An 18,586-nucleotide genomic window follows, 5' to 3' on the forward strand; every position below is an offset into this window, starting at 1 on the left:
TCCAGGACATAGCTATGTATACTTTTTTTAATTTTTAAAATTTATTTTTATCCCCTCCCCCACCCCTGAGATAGCTCCATTGTCTGTCTGCTCGTCTTTTTTAGGAGACACTGGGAACTGAACCCAGGACCTTCCATCTGGGAGGTAAGCACCCAGTTGCTTGAGCCATATCAGCTCCTGTGATGTACTGTCTTAATGAACTGGAAGGCTTTCTGTTAGGTAGAGATTTTTGGCAGCCCCAGGCTCTGCATTGCATTGCTGAGCACAGCAGCAAGGATTAAGCATCAATTTGATTTTATCTTTCTATTTTAGTGGCATGTCTGACACAGGGGCTCAAGGTAAACAATAGAATCAATAAAATGCAGTAGATGATTGTCCATATTTATTGTACACTTGGTATGAGTGAAGCCCTGGACAGACACAAAGGTGTGGCAGGCCCTCATGGAATCAGCGTATTGCAAGGCTGAATGGAAGCATCCCAGAAAGAGGCAAGCCTGAGAAGACTAGAAGGAAAGGTACCATGGAGGGTCAGGAAGGTTACCCTGGAGGGGAAGGGAACTTGAGATTGGTCAAGAAGGAGGTTAGGATTTTAAAGCAGAGATAATGAAGAGGGTATTGCAACCAAAGGACACCGTATGAGAAGAACCAAGGACATGGAGGAGTGTAGAGTAGGAACGTAGAGTAGGAACAGGTACAGCAGCTTGGCTAAAGACCAGGAGGGATTGGAGAGATACCTGGAAAAGGCAACAATGAGATGTCTTGAATGCCATAGTGGAAATTAATTTATAAGAAGTGAGGAAGCTTTGAGGACTTTGAGCCAAGGAACATCATGCTTGGGACTCCATTCTGGGAAGACTGAGGCTGAGAGACCATTTGAATAAACTGCACTAGAAATGATCATAAAAGAAACAGAAGGAAGGTGAGGGGGAAGACGCAGAGTGGAAGGGAGGCTATGGGGTAGCGAATGCAGCAGTTGACTAGGGGGTCTACGCAAGGTAGGGAAGAAATGAAAACACCCTGGGAGCGATGTGATGAGGGTGCTGTTAGAATATAGGGAGAAAGTAAACGGAGCAAGGATGGGTGAGGTAAATGGACATCTGGTCTACCCACATATGCAGCGTTCACATTCCCAGAGCCCTACTGTGGGCAGTCATGCAGTTTACATGGAGTAGCTTCTCTAACCCTGGCTATAGTGAGGCACTTATTCTTAGGATTCCCATTTGACAGATGAGGACACTGACACTTGGAAAGAGTGAGCCACTTCCCTGAGGTCATAGAAGGGGAAGTGGTGGAGCCAGCATTGGGGCCCAGTACTAGTTGATTCCAAAAACTATCTTCTGAATTATATAGCATGACTCTACTACTAATTATTGTTACTTTAGTGTGTTTAGTATGTTTGAGAATTTACAAATATTCCTATAATCTCTTGATATGCAATCGAATTTGATTTCTTATATAGTTTGTGTGTATGTATATACATTTATATGCAAATGTGTATAAACAAATAATCATCATCATTTGTGTTTTCTTAACTTGATTCACCTTTTCCTGTTAGTTTCCTGATGTATAACAGAGTGCTAGGGACACTTTCCATTTTGCATCCTGTGGTGACAAGGCTTTGTTGATTACTGTGTGGCATGCTTTGAGATCTTGTTATTGGACTGCACAGATTTGTCATTGCTTTGTAATTTTGCAGTGACGCATTTCCCCTCAGATGATGAATGAGCTTCGTTTATTACCATCTTTCCTGGCAGCAAAATTATTTCCCCTTTGGAAGCACTGATCCTCATCATTTAAACTGCCTTGGTAGAGGCAATAAATTACACATATTTTTAAAAAATGCAGGACCAGAACATAACCATAGCTGAGAAATGGGGACAAATCCCTCTATCTGCCTTTAGTTACCTAGTGTTCAAACAGGAGGGGTAGTCTTTTAAATCTGAAACAACACTTGGTCAGAGAGGAAAAGCTTGGGTTAGGGAAGCCAAATGAACTAAGTGAAAAGGAAAGGTTTTGTGTAAATGTACACGTGCATTTATAAAGTGATGCCAATTATTAATCCCTTTTTGGTCACCTCTTCCCTACTTCAGGCCTGAAATCAAGGTGATAACTCCAAAATTGGAATGTGTCTTATAGTTGCTGACATCTTCTAATTTTTTCTTCTTCTTCATGGTCTTTCAGTTGAAGTATCTTGAATTGGTGGAATTGTAGAGCTGATGAAATATAAAAGTAGTGCTGTTTATTTTTTTAGTCAATAGTTATTGGATTCTTATTCTGTGTCAGGATAGCACAAACGCTGGGAAAACAGAGATGATTAAGATACAGACTCTCAAGGTGCTTCCATTCTAGTGGGAGACATGGCTGGTTAACAAGCAGTGCCAGTGTAGCATGGGAAGGCTTGTGGGCAATGCTGGATGCTGTTGGAGCACATGGAAGGGGCTCGTGTTTCAGCCTTGGGAACGCAGAGGTGGGGGGAGAAGAGTTTCTGTGTTATTATTTTATACTTGCATGTCACACCTAGGCACCCTGCCTAGTTGCCTGGTCTGTTTTCTCCTCTCTCTTTCTCAACAACAGAGGCAGGGGATGAAAGACTCAGTTCCCACAGTAAGCAACTAAGGGATCAGTGGTGGTGGTTGTTTCAGAGAGTCTTTCTATAACACTCAAATTCTTATCTAGCTCTTAGTCTCACTGAGAGTAGATAGCCTAAGACAGTTAAAGAAAGTAATTGTGGTTAGAGGAATAACTCCTGGGTATTTAAACAAAAAGTCAGTTGTCCATAAATGAAGGAGAACCGGTCCATCTTGGAGCTGACATTGGGAAGGTTTTTGTGTAATAGGCTGGCTTACAGTGGAGACAGGGAAGTGGTAAAAGCCTGGTGGTGGTCTGGATGAAGCCCACAGGCTCAGGAAGTCACCCCTTTCCAGGGTATGAGTCTCTGCCTGTTGCCTAGAAACTCGGTTTGTCAGTATCTTGATACCTCAACTTACTAGAGCCTGGTGTGTAGATAAGAATACCAGTTTAGCTGTGAGCTTTGAGAACTGACTGTCAGGGTGGAGCCAAGCAAGTCATGTCTTCTCCCCATAGGAAAATCCCATGTAAAGAGAAATGACAACCAGAAATTTGTTGTGGGGTACGGGAGGGCTACTTTGATCGCACTCATTGAGTTACAGTAATTACAATCGTCATTGCTATGTATTGAGCACTTTCAGTATACTAGACATGGTATTAAGGGCTTTATATGGGTTAGCTCTTTTAATCCTTCTAACTCTCCTAAATGCTAGTTAGACCAAACTACTTGTAGCAGTTTGATATGGTTATGAATTCCAAAAATAGGTATTGGATTATGTTTGTAATCTGGTCTGTATCTGGGCATGATTGAATTATGATTAGGGCTTTGATTGGGCCACATCATTATGGCGTTGGTGGTTGGGGACTCACAGATAAAAGGCATGGCCAAGGACAGAGTTGAGGATTTTTGATGTTGGAGTTTGATGCTGAAGCCTTAAGCCTTAAACTGGAGACCTGGGAAGAGAGGAAGCCTAAGCCTGTAAAGAAGCAAGCCCTGAGAAGGGAGGAACCCAGGAAGCCTGAACCCTCGCGGACGTCGGCAGCCATCTTGCTCCAACACAGGAAAATAGACTTTGGTGAGGGAAGTAACTTATGCTTATGGACTGGTATCTGTAAGCTCCTACCCCAGATAAATACCCTTCATAATAACCAACCAATTTCTGGTATTTTGCATCAGCACCCCTTTGGCTGACTAATGCACCACTCCTCTGTTCAAAATCCTCCACTGGTTCCCCATTTCCTTCAGACTAAAAGCCAAGGCCTTGCAGTGACCTTGGATTCGCCTCCCACCCATCCTACTGAAGGGGCGTCTCGGACTTGTACGTCTCTGACCTACCTCCCAGCTCAACTGGTCAAATCGTTGCTTCTCTGGGAAGCGTAGTACTCACGCTCTAAGCGTTTATGCCCCATCCTTCTTGGCACGGTCACTGTTAAGATTGGGGAGAGTTCAGTTACTTGGGTTTCACCTTCCATGGTCAGCACCAGAATCCAGGCATGCCCTCCTGAAGCTACATTCAGACCATAGTAATTGGGATTTTGTCTTCCAGAGACTCCTGGAATACATATTAACACAACAGCTCTTGGAAGGATTCACTTCTGAAGGCAACTGACATCATTCAACATATTGATTTTTATTTTCAGTATTTTCAAGTTGTCTTGAAGTCAAGCCTTGGCGGTCTCATCTGTACGTGGGGTGCTGCTTAGAAATGTGTGCCCAGGCATCATCTTTCCTTGCCCCACCCTTTTCATTATTGGAGGCATCTCTTTCTGCTGTGCTGCATTCAGTTTTCTGATATGAACCAACCTCCTGACATTTCTTTGACTGAAATCTCCCCTTCCTTTTCCTATGGGATGGAATAGAAGCAAACAGAATTCTAGGCTACCTAGAAAAACAAATATCCCATTCATGAAACTCTCTGCTAAACAGATGATTTGAGAACAAGCAGCTTATATAGATCCATGTGATCAAATGTTAGTCTTCTAGTTTTTTTTAATGCTCCTGAACAAAATCATTAACTGGATCTCCCACCCCAAACAAGGGAGATACTTGACTGCACTGGTGGGAATCCCATTCCATTTCATTTAAGCCCTGATAATTACTAATGCCAGGTTTCTACTTTCAAAGATTGTTAACCAGAGTGACACGATAGCACATGTGCTCAGACATTGTGCTCAGACACAGGAATGTTCCAATCCAGATATTCAGTTGCCTTTCAACAGGAAAAGAGAGGGACAACTGCTTGACTTCTATTAGAATGAAGTGAAGTGAACAGACCTCATAAAATCAGGAAATTTACATTGTGCATATTTGACCACTGGAGAAAACAGCAAAAATGCAAAATTTTCAGACAATTTGTTGTGAAGGGACACATAATTCAAACCAAGAAATAGAAAATGAATATATAATTTAATCAAATTTTAGCATCATTTTCAAGTGAGGTTATTAATGCATTTGCGATTCAGATAGAAATGACCATTGTCTCTCAGTTGGTGTTGATGTGGGGGAGAGAGAGAGAGGTACAAAATGAAGAGGCAAACCCATTTTTGAGCAGCACTTGTTTCCAGCTCCTCAGAGAGCACCTAGCAATCTTCCCATGCCCTAGATGCCCTCAGCTCTTGTTTTAGCAGACAGCAAGCGAAGAGCAGGATTTACTTTGTTCATAGGCAATGGACTATAATACTATAAGGAGATTCCAGTTGATCGACAAGACCCGTTTCCACTAAATACCTGAGTCTGCGGAGTTGGAATTTCCATCCTCTTGATTATGTAACAAGCAGTCATCCTTCAGTTAAAAACATTCCACTATTCCATTAGCTGGGTATGCTGGAAACTTTAACATTTCAATTGCTCCAGGGCTAGTTGAATGAATGTGCTCTGTCAATCGTAGGAAATTAGAGATTTTTTTTTTCCAGCCAAGGACATGTGTTAACCTGATCTGAACTGTCTTTAGTTTTCCATCCCCAGTTCTCCCTTTCCAAAGAAAATATAACTCGTCCAGGCGACACTTTTTCCAGTATGAGGTTGATGCTCTTGGTGGTGTAATCCTGCACCCTGGGAGATGAAAGCCTGGAAATTCGAGGCAATTAGAGGAAAGGAAGCCTTCACGAAGGGCACGGGATCTGCTGTGGGAGGTGTTTATGACCTCACTCTGGAAAGCTACCTTGTGGGTGTCCCACGTTCAGTTAAATGGAAAATGACGCTCAGGCAACTAGTAGAACCTAAACACTTAGGGATGATTTTGTTGTCCACAGAAAAATAGGGATTTCCCCTCAAATGAGCACCTGCATGGGGAGACAGATTCTGTAATTTAATAGATCAAATCTCAAAAAAAAAAAAAATATAGTGTGGTATGTCACACTTAATTTGCCAGTAGTAATTATTGTACTGCAATTTGCAAATAATAACCTGTCTTAAAGATATTTATTTGTTTACTTATTTGTTTTTTAACACTTTTTTCATTAGAGCAGTTGCAGGTTTACCAAAGAATCATGCAGAATGTATGGCGTTCCTATCGACCACACTCCCAGCACGTTCCCTATTATAATATTTTGCATTAGTCTGGTACCTTGTTGCACTTGAGAAAACTATATTATTATAAATATTTTATTAACTATAGCCCATAGTTTACATTAGGGTTTACTCTTACTGCTGTCTGAATACAGTTCTATTCTGGTAATGAACATACAACCTAGAATTAATCGTTTAGCCACTTTCAAATACACAAATTAGTGGTGTTCAGTACGTTCATGATGTTGTGCCACCATCACCCCCATCCATTACCGAAACTTCTTCATTACTCTGAACAGAAACTCTGTACCAATTAAACATTAACTCCTCATTCTCCACTCTAACCCTTTCCCTGGTAATCTGTATTCTAATTTCTGACTATGAATTTGCATATTCAAATTATTCCATGTGCAATCATATATTTGTCCTTTTGTGTCTAACTTATAACACTCAACATGATGTCTTCAAGTTTCATTTCTTTTTATGCCATTCCTTTTTTATGGCTGAATAATATTCTGTTGCATGTATAATATATACCATATTTTGTTTATCCATTCTTACGGTAATAGAAACTTGAGTTGCTTTCATCTTTTGGCAATTGTGAACAATGCTGCTATGAACACTGGTGTGAAAATATCTGTTTGCATCCCTGCTTTCAATTCTTTTGTATATAGATTGAGAAATGGGCATATAGTATATCTATACTTAACTTTCTGAGGATCTCTTTGCCAAACAGTTTTTCACAATGGCTGCACCATTTTACATTCCCAACAAAAGGCGTGAGGGTTCCTATTTCTCCACATCCTTGTCAACACTTGCTGTTTTCCTTTTCTTTTTAATAATAGCCACTCTAGTGGATGTGAAATGGCATCTCACTGTGGTTTTCATTTGCATTTTCCTAATGGCTAATGATGTTGAACATACTTTCATGTGCTTATTGGCCGTATGAATACCTTCCTTGGAGAAATGTCTATTCAAGTCCTTTGTACATTAAAAAAATTTATTTTTATTTTTTACAAGATACTTAGATTACATAAATATTACATAAAAATATAGGGGATTCCCAGATGTCCACTCGCTACCCCTCCCACACTTTCCCACATTAACAACGTCCTGCATTAGTGTGGTGCATTTGTTATAATTGATGAGCACATATTGGAGAATTGCGACTAAGCATGGATTATAGTTTACATTATAGTTTACACTCTCTCCCACACAATTTTGTAAGTTATGACAAGATATATAATGGCTTGTATCTGTCATTGCAACGTCATTCAGGACAATTCCAAATCCTGAAAATACCCCCATATTACACCTATTTTTCCCTCTTCCTCCCCTTAGAACCTCTGGTGGCCACTGCCTCCACATCAATGATAAGAGTTCTTCCATTGCTAGAATAATAATAAGTCTATGAGAGAATAACAGTAAGTCCATTCTAGTTCAAATGTCCAAACCAAGGCATCATCAGGCAGTGCTTTCTCCCTGAAAAACAGCTGTTGGTGATCCTGGAGTCCTCTGTCACATGGCAATGTACATGGTGGTGTCTGCTGGTCTCTCCCTTCTTTTCTGGGTTTTGATTCTTTCAGTGTCTGGCTTCCATGGCTTTTATCTCTCCATATGCATCCTATTTGTAAGAGGATTAAGACCCATCCTGGGCCATGCCTTAACTGAAGTGACCTAATCAAAAGATCCTAATCCAAAGGAATAGATTAGCTATAAGAACATCATTTTCTCAGAGTGGATGTGACTCAAACAGTTGAATGCCTGCTTCCCAGACAGGAAGTCCTGGGTTCAGTTCCCAGTACCTCCTAAAGTCAAAAAAAAAAGAAAAGAAAAGAAAAGAAAAAGAAAAAAAAAAGAAAACAACAATAACAACAAGAAGCAAACAGACAAGAAAACCAACTCAGGAGAGCAAATGTGGCTCAGTGGTTGAGTGCCAGCTTCCCACATATGAGGTCCTGGGTTCAGTCCCCAGCTCCGGTACCTCAAAAACAAAACCAAAACAAAAGAACATGATTTTCTGGGGTCTATACAGCCTCAAACTATCACATTGGCATTTCCATTTCTGCAAAGAAGGCTGTTAGAATTTTGACTGGGATTGCACAGAATATGTAAATGGCTTTGGGAAGAATTGCTGTCTTCACAATATTTAGTCTTTTAATCCTTGAACATAGAACATCCTTCCATTTATTTAGGTCTTTAATTTCATTCAGCAATGTTTTGTCATTTTCCATGTACAAATCCTGTATTTCCTTGGCTAAATTTATTCTTAGATATAGAATTCTTTTAGTTGCTATTGTAAATGGAATTTTTTTCTTGATTTCCTGTTTAGATTGTATAATGTATAGAAATATTACTGATTTTTGCATGTTGATATTGTACCCTGTCACTTTGCTGAATTTATTAGTTCTAGTAGCTTTGTTGTAGACTTTTCAGTATTTTAATGTATATATAGGATCATGCCATCAATTAACTTTGCTTCTTGCTTTCCGGTTTGGATGTCTTTCATTTCTTCGTCTTTCTCAGTTGCTCTGGCTAGAACTTCCAGTACGGTCCTGAATAGTAGTGGTGACAGTACACACCCTTGTCTTGCTCCTGACCCCATGGGCATGGCTCTCTCACTTACATCACTGAGTAAAATGTTGGTTCTGGGTTTTTCACATATGCCCTCTATCATGTTGAGGAACTTTCCTTCGATTCCTAGTTTTCTGGGGCTTTAAAATCAAGAACGGGTGCTATATTTTGTCAACTGCCTTTTCTGAATTAATTGAGATGATCATGTGGTTTTTGTTCTTTGTTCTATTATGTGATATATGACGTTAGTTGATTTTCTTATGTTGAACCATCCTTGTATTACTGGGGTAAATCCCACTTGATCATTGCGTATGAATTTAACAATTTTACTTTTGATATAAAAGAAGGTCTTTTAAAAAATTCTAAGGTTGTATATTATTCTACTTATAATATTATATGATGTTACATAGAATGTTGTAATTAGAGTTGATTAAAAGCTGTCCCATCTATAAAATTGCTCTCCCTGATATGCCTTCTGCTCTACTAAGGAGTGAGGAGGAAAGGTTGGCAGTGGTGCTAGGAGGTTGCTTGCCATGCTGCCCATATGTGAATACCGTGTATACCCTGTGAAAATCATGTATAGAGGAGGAGTCCAAGCGAAGGATGAGATGCTGTCAAAGAAAATTCTTTCAGGGGAGCTTCATTGTACACATCTTTGCCCCCATCATTCTTTCTCTTCTACGTGCTGGTTGTTTTCCTCCCTGATGGAGCTGGGAGCTCAGAGAGACGTGCATGTAGCAGCGAAGAAGGAGGGGACCTGGTGAACCGACCTGGCACTCAGCAAGGGACTGACCTCAGGATGGTTCTTGGTCCCGCCCTGTCTAAGGACCGCAGGACGTGTCTGTCGGAAGGAGTCTTTTGACTGAGTTTCTGCAGGAACCCATTTGACGTTGGCCCTTGAGGCTCTGTGGGGAGACTCAGTAGTCATTTAGACCATTTAGATTTGGCTGGTAAAAGTTGGTAACCTCTAACAATAGAGATGGGGGGGGCATATAGCCCCCACCCACAACTTGCTACCCATGCCATGTTGCAAGAAAGAAAGTCCCGTATGAACTCGGACACAGGAACAAACATTGGTTGGCAAGAAGGCACAAAAGAGTCATTCTTCCTGATCCTGCAAGCGGGGTGCAATCCCCAGTCTCTGTCCTTTTAAGTTATAGTACCCTGCAGCAACAGAGTAATATACAGGAACACAAAAATATCCTAGTCGCCACGCCGGCAATCCTTAGTCACAGGGGTGAAGGAGCGCTCTGTTAAATGTGGGGTCCAGGACCACAAGGTGCTCTAGACCAGGATGCTTCTCTTCTGAACTTAGAGATTCTAACCCTTCATTTTGCAAAGGCAGAGATGCTGGTTACTCCTGTATCTTGAAGACCATTTATTTCACAAATGGAAAAATATTTCTGAAATCTCTTACGCTCCTTAACAAAGCCTCTGGTTCAGATTTAGCTGGGCTCCTGCCCTCGGAGCACTAATTAAACACCTCTGAGCGCAGGTTCCTGGTTAGGGTCCTCCAGGTACCAGCTGGCTACCTTTGAACATAGACTCCTAAGTGCTCTTTGCTCTCGAGAAGGAACACAAAGAAAAATTGTGCTTGCGGTTGGCCTTGGGGCACTGTTGGGTGCAACTGGGAGGCTTGCAGCTGCCGTTGCTGCTCTGGACCGTGAAGGCCAAGCCTGGAAACAGAGGGAAGAGCTAGAGATGGTGGCACGGAAGCCAGGGGGAGGCTGGGTCCTGAGGACGCCACTGAGCCAATCAGGCGCGGGCTAACCGTGTCAGGGTGTCTTAGGCACACGTGCCCTCAAAGGGCGTGCACGCAGGCATTCTAAAATGATCCCAGACAGTTTACAAGTGGGATTCAGACCCGACGATCCCTCGGAGATCCCCAGCTCGTTTCGCGGGGACCTCAAAGTCAATGCGTTTGAAATTGAACTATCTTTCCTTTGCCTCCTATCAGTTAGGATGCTTTGATTTTTTAAATTAATTTATTTTTCTCCCCTCCTCCCCCACACCCCGGTTGTCTGTTTTCTATGTCTATTTGCTGCGTCTTCTTTGTCTGCTTCTGTTGTTGTCAGCGGCATGGGAATCTGTGTTACTTTTTGTTGCGTCATCTTGCTGTGTCAGCTCTCCATGTGTGCGGTGCCATTCCTGGGCAAGCTGCACTTTCTTTCGCGCTGGGCGGCTCTCCTTACGGGGTGCACTCCTTGCGCGTGGGGCTCCCCTACGTGGGGGACACCCCTGCGTGGCACGGGACTCCTTGCGCGCATCAGCACTGCGCATGGGCCAGCTGCACACGGGTCAAGGAGGCCCAGGGTTTGAACTGCGGACCTCCCATGTGGTAGACGGACGCCCTAACCACTGGACCAAGTCCGCCGCCTTAGGATGCTTTTAGGGGCAAGAAACAGAAAGCCGCACTCTAACACAAAGCACATAGATGTGTGTTATCTGCCTTGCACGTGAGGCCCAAGGTGGGCAGCTTCGGGGTTGGTTGATTCCACACTGAGGCGTCCAACAAGGTCTAGCCGCCTGCTGGCTCTGCTGTTTACGACCTTGGCTCCATCCTCTGAAAGTTCCCCCAGCTTCCAGAACCTGGGGCTCCATTCTAACCCTCGCCCCACTCCCCACCTGCTCCACACACACTTTGGACAACTGCCCGTCCTTCCAGCCGCTGTCTCTGTGGGCTTCTCCTAAGCCCACCCCACGCGGCTCTGCTCCGTTGCCCTCTTCCAGGCTCCTGGCCTGGGCAGTTGCCTCGAGGCACTTCCTGAGCATCCTCCGTATAACATAACGAGCCTGAGGGTCTCCCTAGACCCGCTGGGAGCTCAGCGGAAGGAGCGTGTCCTTTCTTCCTCTTTGTCTTTCCTATTGTGCCTAGAACAAGCCTGTCATTTAACAAGCACCTAATACAAGTTCATTAAATTAACTCAAGAGCAAATCAATCAACTCAAAATCAAGGGAGTGATTCATGGATCAGAGCCTTCCTATATTCTTATCATTCAATTGTTTCTTGGTATTGCCAAGGTCTTTGTGATCCTTTTATTATTCTAGAAAGGGATGGAAATAATTTAAGACCACACCAGGGGTGGGGGACATGGTCTAGATAAGTTTTTTTTTTTCTTTGAAAAATGATGTTTATTACTCAGGTTTGAGACAAAAGTCCCAGAAGGTCTCTGGCTGAGTGGGCTCAGCCAGAGGCTAGCTTTCAACTGTCCTAGCCTGTTTCCTGTGCCCCTCGATGAATTTCCCATGTGGCAAAGAAGTAGCCTCCTTAATGCTTCAATTTTCCAATTTGCAAAATGAAGATAATGATAGCTATTTTGATTTTAGTACGGTTTTGGAAAGAATGACTATGTATACAGAAGTATAAGCATGATGGGAGAAAGTACAGAATATTAATAACACGAATTGTGATACCATGCAAATGGGAGCAGAGGAAAACTGAAGACGGCGTTTGTACTTTCTCCCATCATACTCACCATGACTTTAACGCACATGGAGAAGCATGTAGATGACACCGTTCACATCGAGAAGACATTGAGCTGCATTAAAGACACTTCCAAGAATGGAGTTACCTTGTTTCCAACTTGGCTTTACAGTGCCTTTGGTTGAAAATAACTTGGGGGGGCCTGGTTTCCCCAGACCTCAGGGTCTGAACGTTGACTTTGCACTTAATGGGTTACCCCCTAAATTTGAGGGAGATTTATATATTATTGTTAAGCTAAAGGGTGTTCAATGAGAAAAAAGGTCATTTGACTTAATAATTTAGCGTAAGCTCGAGTGAGGAACAAATACTTTTCAATGAAATGTTCAGCAGGAAAGTTCTTTGGTGCTTCCAGTAATTAGTGGGCAGTCTAACTTGGGAGCTCTACAGCTTTCATTCATTCCTTCGTTCAACAAAATAACCTGGACGGGGTTAGGTACTGTTGAAATGAAGACGAGCAAACACTGGCCTTGGCTCAGTGATGCTTGCTTTGTGCAGGAGTCTGGCCAATTAACAGACGCGGTATGGGGCAATGCTTGCTAAAACGGCTCACGGCATTCTTCTCATTTCTATGGCTTATTGTTAAAAGAGTTTATCCAGTCATGCGCATATTTTTTATTCTTTCCCACTCAACGAAGATTCTGTAAACCCTAATCTAATCCTGTGTCCGTTTCCGACCCCAATCTCCAATCCCTCGCTTGGCCCTCTCATAGCCCACTGTCCCTAATGCCCTCCGTCGTTCTCATCTCCTCTTCTCCTCTGTCATACTTAGGCCTCAGCACGGCACCTACCCAGAGCCTCTTCTCCAAGGTCATTCATTCATTCCTCTTTCAGTTGTTGTGCCAGGGGCTATGGCAGTTCTGGAATAAGCAAAATGAAGGAGATGCATTTCCTTCCCTCAAGGAGCTTGCTATCTGGTTGAGAGTCGGAAGAACTCAGGAGAGCCTGATGCCTGAGACAAGGACACGGGGCTGAAGAGGTAGCAGTGAGCGAAGCCGGACAGGGGCCAGGCCTCAGCCGGGAGAGGCTCCCTGCAGGCAAGGCAGGAAAGGGTGTCCTGGGCAGCGAACGACAGAGAAAGGGACTCCAAGGGCTTAGGCTGGAAGGGCACTCACCATCTCCCACGACTGGGAGCGCAGAGGCCGGCAGGGGCCTGGAGGGCTGGAAGAGGCCGATGCCGAGGCATGAGGCCGGCGCGCGGTGCTGGGGCTGGGCAGACCGTCCCTCCCCTGCCACTGCCCCCAGCCCCGAGCGAGCTCGGCTGCCTCAGTGAGGTGACCCGACTTGGTCTTCAATGACACTTACATTTAGGAAGTTGAGGGAAATGACACAAAGTATTGAAGGCAAAGTGTTTGCAGAGCACAGATTTAAAAATCCCTTTGCTGGCTCTGTTCTGTTTTTCTCTCTTTGATCTGAGAGGACAGGTCACCCAGCAGCCCAGCCCAGTTCTTTAACTTCAGATACACGTTTTGCATTTCTCAGTTCCTCAGGGCCCGTGCGCTGGCATCCCCTCCAGACGGGCACAGACAGTGCAGCCGGGCAGGCCGTGTGCCAGGCTGGACGTGTGCTGGGGCAGCCGTGTATTGGGTGGGCCGTGTGCTGGGGTGGGCCGTGTGCTGGGGCAGCCGGGTGCTGGGTGGGCCGTGTGCTGGGTGGGCTGTGTGCTGGGGCAGCCGTGTATTGGGTGGGCCTTGTGCTGGGGCGGGCCGTGTGCTGGGGCAGCCGGGTGCTGGGCAGGCTGTGTGTCAGCAGCCGTGTGCTGGGCAGCCGTGTGCTGGGGCAGCCGGGTGCTGGGTGGGCCGTGTGCTGGGTGGGCTGTGTGCTGGGGCAGCCGTGTACTGGGCGGGCCGTGTGCTGGGGCGGCCGTGTGCTGGGCGGGCTGTGTGCTGGGGCAGCCGTGTATTGGGTGCCTTGTGCTGGGGTGGGCCGTGTGCTGGGGCAGCCGTGTATTGGGTGGGCCTTGTGCTGGGGCGGGCCGTGTGCTGGGGCAGCCGGGTGCTGGGCAGGCTGTGTGTCAGCAGCCGTGTGCTGGGCAGCCGTGTGCTGGGGCAGCCGTGTGCTGGGGCAGCCGTGTGCTGGGGCAGCCATGTGCTGGGCAGCTGTGTGCTGGGCAGCCGTGTGCTGAGCGGCCGTGTGCTGGGCGGGCCATGTCCTGGGCAGGCCGTGTGCTGGGCTCTGACCAACTAGCTGTGCTCTGATCAGGGATATTTCAGCACTTCGTTGCTAAGTTTCACAGTCACAGAATTGCTTTACAGGTACGAAACCAAAGACCCGACAACTCCCACCCACGCACTCATTGCGCTAACAGACCAGTGGCTGCCCTGTCCTAGAAGCTGCATGTCCGTCCTCTCCTGAGGTTCCCACCTGCGGTGGGAGACAGTCGACAAGACCACTGAGCACACTGCGTAGCAGGCTGGATAGTAGTAACTGCGGGGGAAGGAAACGAAGCCAGGAGAGAGGCTGGCGTGCTGGGCTGAGCGGCGCAGAGGCTCTGGGGAGGGCGGCCATTTCTTTCTCACTCGGGGCTGAAGCCCACTTTGGGGCTGTTGACACTTGGTTGATTGATGAGTCCTCACCATTCTCTAGCCCAGTGGTTCCCAATCCTGGCTCAATCTAAAATCACGTGGGGTGTTTTAAAATATTACTGATATCTGGGCCCTATGCCCAGCGATTTGAATTTTTTTTAAAGACTTATTTTATTTATTTCTCCCCACTCCTTCATTGTTTGCACTTGCCATATCTGTTTGTCTTCCTTGTTTCTTTAGAAGGCATCAGAAGCTGAACCTGGGACCTCTGATGTGGGAGGGAGGTACCTAATCGCTTGAACCACCTCTGCTCCCTGCTTTGTTGTGTCTCTCATTATGTTTTCTCTTCTTGTGTCAGCTTGCCATGCCTGTCCATTATTCCAGCTCACTGTCTTCTTTAGGAGGCACCTGGAACCAAATCAGGGACTTCCCGTGTGGTAGGCAGGAGCTCAAGTGATTACTTGAGCCAAATCTGCTACTCTGATTTGAATTTTTTTTAAAAAGATTTTTTATTTATTTCTCTCCTCTTCCCCCCTCCCCACCGTTGTCTGCTCTCTGTGTCCATTTGCTGTGTGTTCTTCTGTGTTTGCTTGCATTCTTGTCAGCAGCACCGGGAATCTGTGTCTCTTTTTGTTGCGTCATCTTGCTGTGTCAGCTCTCCGTGTGTGCAGTGCCACTCCTGGGCGGGCTGCACTTTTCACGCAGGGTGGCTCTCCTTACAGGGCGCACTCCTTGTGCATGGGGCTCCCCTACACGTGGGACACCCCTGCGTGGCGCGGCACTCCTTGCGCGCATCAGCACTGCACATGGGCCAGCTCCACACGGGTCAGGAGGCCCTGGTGATCAAACCCTGGACCTCCCATGTGATAGGTGGACGCTCTATCCGTTGAGCCAAGTCCACTTCCCCTGATTTGAATTTAACTGATCAAAGGGGGGAGGGCGATGGCGGTGAAGTTTTTACAAAGCTCTCCCCTGGGGCTCTAACATGCAGCCCGAGCTGAGCGCCTCTGCTAGACCTCATGGAGACTGAAGGACTTAGGAGGGTCAGGCTTTGAAAACTGGCCAACAGCGTTTCCGCAAAACAGGTTATGGAAAATCCTAACCCACATCACGCAATGGCTCCCTTAGTGTTCCTTACACTGTCAAAAGTTTCTAAGAGCCTCAGGAAGAAATTCCCAGGTGGGAAGGATTTCTGGTTATTCCTTCTATAAAGCCAACTAGCAGAACAAAGTAAGAAGAGAAAGGGAGGTTTCTGCAAGGTGCTAAGTGTTTTTAAATGATGATTTTACACTCAGTGAATCATGCGTTGTCAAATATCCTCTGAAATTTAAAACAAAACTTGCCCATGTGGAGCAGATGTGTCTCAAGCAGTTGAGCACCTGCTTCCCACATGGGAGGTCCCAGGTTTGATTCTCGGTGCTTCCTTAAAAAAAACAAACCAAAACCAGATAACAAGGGAAGTGGATGTGGCTCAAGCAATTGACCTCCTGCCTACCACATGGGAGGTCCCAGGTTCAGTTCCCGGTGCCCCCTAGACAAAATGAGCAAGACAGCAAGCTGGTGTGACAGGCAGGTGGGACGAGCTGACGCAACAAGATGACACAACAAAGAGGCACAAAGAGGAAAGACAATGAGAGTGTCCCGAGGGACCGTGCCCGGTGGCCCGGCGTCACAGGCTTGTTCAGACACCCCTTTTCGGGGGCTGTTTCCCCCCCTTCACGGGTGAGCTCGGAGAAGTACGCAGAGGCAGCCCCTTGCCCGGCAGGGCTAGGGACCGCAAAACACGGTTTCCCCGAAATGCCCTCTGTTGTGAGGGTGGAGAGCTCCTTCGGGGTCTGCTTTGGAGCACGCAGGGGTCTGGAAAGGCTGGGCTGGGGGCTTTGTGTGGATCCAGCCTTTCCCTGGGTCCCAGCGAGGAGGGAGGGGAGCAGATGTGCAGGCCGCTCTGCCCTGCCTGTCCGCGGCCTCCACCCCGCTGCCCGACGGGCAGCCGACAGCACGGGGCCAGCCCGTGACGGATGTTGAGGGGTCCTGCCCCCGATGAGGGTGGGAGGGGTCAGGCCGCTCCCCGTGCATCCGGTTCTGTCTCGTACCTTGGGGACCTCGAGCACGTGGGCACACTTGCTTCAGCCTGCATGCCCAGCTCTGCCCTGTGTCCCCGCAGCCACCCACGAAGCCCCTCCCTGCCCAGGGGTGCCCTGCCGTGGGCTCTGTCAGCAGGAAGGCCTGGGGATGCCGCCCTCGGCTCCAGAGCAGGCCGACATCAGGGAGCCCCTGGGGGGTGCTGGGGGGGGTGTGCCCCTGGCTCGGAAGACCCCATCCCCCAGGGGCCGGCATGGCTGGGCAGCCCGGGCTCCCTAAGGCGAGGTGCTGGGGGCGGGCCCTGCTTGCTTGTTGATGAGTCTCTGCTACCGTGCCTGTGAAAGGGAGTGCCCTGAGGCTGTGCCTCCCTTAGTGCCCGATGTCCTCGTCTCTGACCGCTTTACAGTGCTTTAAAAATCCCTTCCCAGAGCGGACTTGGCCCAATGGTTAGGGCGTCCGTCTACTGTATGGCAGGTCCGCGGTTCAAACCCTGGGGCCTCCTTGACCCGTGTGCAGCTGGCCCATGCGCAGTGCTGATGTGCGCAAGGAGTGCCCTGCCACGCAGGGGTGTCCCCCGCGTAGGGGAGCCCCACGCGCCAGGAGTGCGCCCCGTAAGGAGAGCCGCCCAGTGCGAAAGAAAGTGCAGCCTGCCCAGGAATGGTGCCGCACACACGGAGAGCTGACACAACAAGATGACGCAACAAAAAGAAACACAGATTCCCGTGCTGCTGACAACAACAGAAGCGGACAAAGAAGAACACGTAGCGAATAGACACAGAGAACAGACAACGGGGACGGGGGGGGGGGGGGGGGGGGTGGAGGGTGGAAGGGGAGATAAATAAATAAATCTTTAAAAAGAAAAAAGAAGGTGCAGGGGACTGGGCGGGCTCTGTCAGTGTTGATCCTGGGGCCCTGGGGAGAGATGAGCCTGAGGGTTTACAGCTGACCTTGGGAAGAGACCGGAAACTGATGTAGAAATCCTGCAAAGGGGGAAACGGACTTTGGCCCAGTGGTTAGGGCGTCCGTCTACCACATGGGAGGCCCGCGGTTCAAACCCCGGGCCTCCTTGACCCGTGTGGAGCTGGCCCATGCGCAGTGCTGATGCGCGCAAGGAGTGCCGTGCCATGCGAGGGTGTCCCCCGCATGGGGGAGCCCCACGCGCAAGGAGTGCGCCCATGAGGAAAGCTGCCCAGCATGAAAGAAAGTGCAGCCTGCCGAGGAATGGCGCCGCCCACACTTCCCGTGCTGCTGACAACAACAGAAGCAGACAAAGAAACAAGATGCAGCAAATAGACACAGAGAACAGACAACCGGGAGAGAGGGGGGAATTAAATAAATAAATAAATCTTAAAAAAAAAAAAAAAAAAGAAATCCTGCAAAGGAACGAGCCGTCTGCCAGGAGGGCGAGGAAGCCTGAGAGACCAGCCCTGAGCCAGCTGCGGCTAGAGGAAGCCCCCGGCCCGGCCCTTGGCCGCCACTTGCTCCAGCGCGGCAGCTGGCTTTGGTGAGGGAGCACCTGGCGCTGGGCTCTGCAGGGCCTCGCAACCCACGTCAATGCCCTTTGTGAAAGCCAGCAGAGTTCTGGGGCCTTGCAGGTGGCAGGCCAGTCCACACGTCATCTCCAGGCACTGGCGCTGGCCATTTAACAGGGCAGCAGTCGGGAGGGCCTTGGTGGACGGGCGGGCTCATGGGGCCTCTGCTCCTGGGGCGGCATCTCATCTGGGGATGGGGTGAAGCTGGCGCACAGCAACGGCCTCGCTCTGGCCGGGACATGACCTTGGGTCGTGCCTCGGCCCTCACAAGGCGGTGAGGGGCTGGGCTCCAGGACGTTATTCTAGGATGAGGCGC

The sequence above is a fragment of the Dasypus novemcinctus genome, chromosome 20 (genome assembly GCF_030445035.2).
Source record: "Dasypus novemcinctus isolate mDasNov1 chromosome 20, mDasNov1.1.hap2, whole genome shotgun sequence".
In the NCBI taxonomy this organism is placed as follows: Eukaryota; Metazoa; Chordata; class Mammalia; order Cingulata; family Dasypodidae; genus Dasypus; species Dasypus novemcinctus.